The following is a 6000-nucleotide window of genomic DNA, read 5'->3' on the forward strand; positions in this document are numbered from 1 at the left end:
GAAACAGCACACAGGACAGCACGCAGGTAAACAGCACACAGGACAGCACACAGGACAGCACACAGGGAAACAGCACACAGGACAGCACACAGGACAGCACGCAGGTAAACAGCACACAGGACAGCACACAGGTAAACAGCACACAGGACAGCACGCAGGTAAACAGCACACAGGACAGCACACAGGACAGCACACAGGACAGCACGCAGGTAAACAGCACACAGGACAGCACGCAGGTAAACAGCACACAGGACAGCACGCAGGGAAACAGCACACAGGACAGCACACAGGTAAACAGCACACAGGACAGCACACAGGACAGCACACAGGACAGCACACAGGTAAACAGCACGCAGGACAGCACACAGGACAGCACACAGGTAAACAGCACACAGGACAGCACACAGGTAAACAGCACGCAGGACAGCACGCAGGTAAACAGCACACAGGACAGCACACAGGTAAACAGCACACAGGACAGCACGCAGGTAAACAGCACACAGGACAGCACACAGGACAGCACACAGGACAGCACACAGGTAAACAGCACACAGGACAGCACACAGGACAGCACACAGGTAAACAGCACACAGGACAGCACGCAGGTAAACAGCACACAGGACAGCACGCAGGTAAACAGCACACAGGACAGCACGCAGGTAAACAGCACACAGGACAGCACGCAGGTAAACAGCACGCAGGACAGCACACAGGACAGCACACAGGTAAACAGCACACAGGACAGCACACAGGTAAACAGCACACAGGACAGCACGCAGGTAAACAGCACACAGGACAGCACACAGGACAGCACGCAGGTAAACAGCACACAGGACAGCACACAGGTAAACAGCACACAGGACAGCACACAGGTAAACAGCACACAGGACAGCACGCAGGTAAACAGCACACAGGACAGCACGCAGGTAAACAGCACACAGGACAGCACACAGGACAGCACACAGGGAAACAGCACACAGGACAGCACGCAGGGAAACAGCACACAGGACAGCACGCAGGTAAACAGCACGCAGGACAGCACACAGGGAAACAGCACACAGGACAGCACGCAGGTAAACAGCACACAGGACAGCACACAGGACAGCACACAGGACAGCACGCAGGTAAACAGCACACAGGACAGCACGCAGGTAAACAGCACACAGGACAGCACGCAGGTAAACAGCACACAGGACAGCACGCAGGTAAACAGCACACAGGACAGCACGCAGGTAAACAGCACACAGGCCAGCACGCAGGTAAACAGCACACAGGACAGCACGCAGGTAAACAGCACACAGGACAGCACGCAGGTAAACAGCACACAGGACAGCACACAGGTAAACAGCACACAGGACAGCACGCAGGTAAACAGCACACAGGACAGCACGCAGGACAGCACACAGGACAGCACACAGGTAAACAGCACACAGGACAGCACACAGGTAAACAGCACGCAGGACAGCACGCAGGTAAACAGCACACAGGACAGCACACAGGTAAACAGCACACAGGACAGCACGCAGGTAAACAGCACACAGGACAGCACACAGGACAGCACACAGGACAGCACACAGGTAAACAGCACACAGGACAGCACACAGGACAGCACACAGGTAAACAGCACACAGGACAGCACGCAGGTAAACAGCACACAGGACAGCACGCAGGTAAACAGCACACAGGACAGCACGCAGGTAAACAGCACACAGGACAGCACGCAGGTAAACAGCACGCAGGACAGCACACAGGACAGCACACAGGTAAACAGCACACAGGACAGCACACAGGTAAACAGCACACAGGACAGCACGCAGGTAAACAGCACACAGGACAGCACACAGGACAGCACACAGGACAGCACGCAGGTAAACAGCACACAGGACAGCACACAGGTAAACAGCACACAGGACAGCACACAGGTAAACAGCACACAGGACAGCACGCAGGTAAACAGCACACAGGACAGCACACAGGTAAACAGCACACAGGACAGCACACAGGACAGCACACAGGGAAACAGCACACAGGACAGCACACAGGTAAACAGCACACAGGACAGCACGCAGGGAAACAGCACACAGGACAGCACGCAGGTAAACAGCACGCAGGACAGCACACAGGGAAACAGCACACAGGACAGCACGCAGGTAAACAGCACACAGGACAGCACGCAGGTAAACAGCACACAGGACAGCACGCAGGTAAACAGCACACAGGACAGCACGCAGGTAAACAGCACACAGGACAGCACGCAGGGAAACAGCACGCAGGACAGCACACAGGTAAACAGCACACAGGTAACAGCACACAGGTAAACAGCACACAGGACAGCACGCAGGTAAACAGCACACAGGACAGCACGCAGGTAAACAGCACACAGGACAGCACGCAGGTAAACAGCACACAGGACAGCACGCAGGTAAACAGCACACAGGACAGCACGCAGGTAAACAGCACACAGGACAGCACGCAGGTAAACAGCACACAGGACAGCACGCAGGGAAACAGCACACAGGACAGCACGCAGGGAAACAGCACACAGGACAGCACGCAGGTAAACAGCACACAGGACAGCACGCAGGTAAACAGCACGCAGGACAGCACACAGGGAAACAGCACACAGGACAGCACGCAGGTAAACAGCACACAGGACAGCACACAGGACAGCACACAGGACAGCACACAGGGAAACAGCACACAGGACAGCACGCAGGTAAACAGCACACAGGACAGCACACAGGACAGCACACAGGACAGCACGCAGGTAAACAGCACACAGGACAGCACGCAGGGAAACAGCACACAGGACAGCACGCAGGGAAACAGCACACAGGACAGCACGCAGGGAAACAGCACACAGGACAGCACGCAGGTAAACAGCACACAGGACAGCACGCAGGTAAACAGCACGCAGGACAGCACACAGGTAAACAGCACACAGGACAGCACGCAGGTAAACAGCACACAGGACAGCACGCAGGTAAACAGCACACAGGACAGCACGCAGGTAAACAGCACACAGGACAGCACGCAGGTAAACAGCACACAGGACAGCACACAGGACAGCACACAGGACAGCACGCAGGTAAACAGCACACAGGACAGCACGCAGGTAAACAGCACACAGGACAGCACGCAGGTAAACAGCACGCAGGACAGCACACAGGTAAACAGCACACAGGACAGCACGCAGGTAAACAGCACACAGGACAGCACACAGGTAAACAGCACACAGGACAGCACGCAGGTAAACAGCACACAGGACAGCACGCAGGTAAACAGCACACAGGACAGCACACAGGTAAACAGCACACAGGACAGCACACAGGACAGCACACAGGACAGCACACAGGTAAACAGCACACAGGACAGCACGCAGGGAAACAGCACACAGGACAGCACGCAGGTAAACAGCACACAGGACAGCACACAGGTAAACAGCACACAGGACAGCACACAGGTAAACAGCACACAGGACAGCACACAGGTAAACAGCACACAGGACAGCACACAGGACAGCACACAGGGAAACAGCACACAGGACAGCACGCAGGTAAACAGCACGCAGGACAGCACACAGGACAGCACACAGGTAAACAGCACACAGGACAGCACACAGGTAAACAGCACACAGGACAGCACGCAGGTAAACAGCACACAGGACAGCACACAGGAACAGCACACAGGACAGCACGCAGGTAAACAGCACACAGGACAGCACACAGGTAAACAGCACACAGGACAGCACACAGGTAAACAGCACACAGGACAGCACGCAGGTAAACAGCACACAGGACAGCACACAGGTAAACAGCACACAGGACAGCACACAGGACAGCACACAGGAAACAGCACACAGGACAGCACACAGGTAAACAGCACACAGGACAGCACGCAGGAAACAGCACACAGGACAGCACGCAGGTAAACAGCACACAGGACAGCACGCAGGGAAACAGCACACAGGACAGCACGCAGGTAAACAGCACACAGGACAGCACGCAGGTAAACAGCACACAGGACAGCACGCAGGTAAACAGCACACAGGACAGCACGCAGGTAAACAGCACACAGGACAGCACGCAGGAAACAGCACACAGGACAGCACACAGGTAAACAGCACACAGGAACAGCACACAGGTAAACAGCACACAGGACAGCACGCAGGTAAACAGCACACAGGACAGCACGCAGGTAAACAGCACACAGGACAGCACGCAGGTAAACAGCACACAGGACAGCACGCAGGTAAACAGCACACAGGACAGCACGCAGGTAAACAGCACACAGGACAGCACGCAGGTAAACAGCACACAGGACAGCACGCAGGGAAACAGCACACAGGACAGCACGCAGGGAAACAGCACACAGGACAGCACGCAGGTAAACAGCACACAGGACAGCACGCAGGTAAACAGCACACAGGACAGCACGCAGGTAAACAGCACACAGGACAGCACGCAGGTAAACAGCACACAGGACAGCACACAGGTAAACAGCACACAGGACAGCACACAGGGAAACAGCACACAGGACAGCACGCAGGTAAACAGCACACAGGACAGCACACAGGAACAGCACACAGGACAGCACGCAGGTAAACAGCACACAGGACAGCACGCAGGTAAACAGCACACAGGACAGCACGCAGGTAAACAGCACACAGGACAGCACGCAGGTAAACAGCACACAGGACAGCACACAGGTAAACAGCACACAGGACAGCACGCAGGTAAACAGCACACAGGACAGCACACAGGTAAACAGCACACAGGACAGCACGCAGGTAAACAGCACACAGGACAGCACGCAGGTAACAGCACACAGGACAGCACGCAGGTAAACAGCACACAGGACAGCACGCAGGTAAACAGCACACAGGACAGCACACAGGTAAACAGCACACAGGACAGCACGCAGGTAAACAGCACACAGGACAGCACGCAGGTAAACAGCACACAGGACAGCACGCAGGTAAACAGCACACAGGACAGCACACAGGTAAACAGCACACAGGACAGCACGCAGGTAAACAGCACACAGGACAGCACACAGGTAAACAGCACACAGGACAGCACGCAGGTAAACAGCACACAGGACAGCACGCAGGTAAACAGCACACAGGACAGCACACAGGTAAACAGCACACAGGACAGCACACAGGAACAGCACACAGGACAGCACACAGGTAAACAGCACACAGGACAGCACGCAGGTAAACAGCACACAGGACAGCACGCAGGTAAACAGCACACAGGACAGCACACAGGTAAACAGCACACAGGACAGCACACAGGAACAGCACACAGGACAGCACACAGGTAAACAGCACACAGGACAGCACCAGGACAGCACGCAGGGAAACAGCACACAGGACAGCACGCAGGTAAACAGCACACAGGACAGCACACAGGTAAACAGCACACAGGACAGCACACAGGAACAGCACACAGGACAGCACGCAGGTAACAGCACACAGGACAGCACACAGGTAAACAGCACACAGGACAGCACACAGGTAAACAGCACACAGGACAGCACACAGGACAGCACGCAGGAACAGCACCAGGAAACAGCACACAGGACAGCACGCAGGTAAACAGCACACAGGACAGCACACAGGTAAACAGCACACAGGACAGCACGCAGGTAAACAGCACACAGGACAGCACACAGGTAAACAGCACACAGGACAGCACACAGGTAAACAGCACACAGGACAGCACACAGGACAGCACACAGGACAGCACACAGGTAAACAGCACACAGGACAGCACACAGGTAACAGCACACAGGACAGCACACAGGTAAACAGCACACAGGACAGCACGCAGGTAAACAGCACGCAGGGAAACAGCACACAGGACAGCACGCAGGTAAACAGCACACAGGACAGCACACAGGTAAACAGCACACAGGACAGCACACAGGTAAACAGCACACAGGACAGCACACAGGTAAACAGCACACAGGACAGCACACAGGTAAACAGCACAC

The sequence above is a fragment of the Cnephaeus nilssonii genome, assembly GCF_951640355.1.
Source record: "Cnephaeus nilssonii genome assembly, chromosome: 14".
Lineage (NCBI taxonomy): Eukaryota > Metazoa > Chordata > Mammalia > Chiroptera > Vespertilionidae > Cnephaeus > Cnephaeus nilssonii.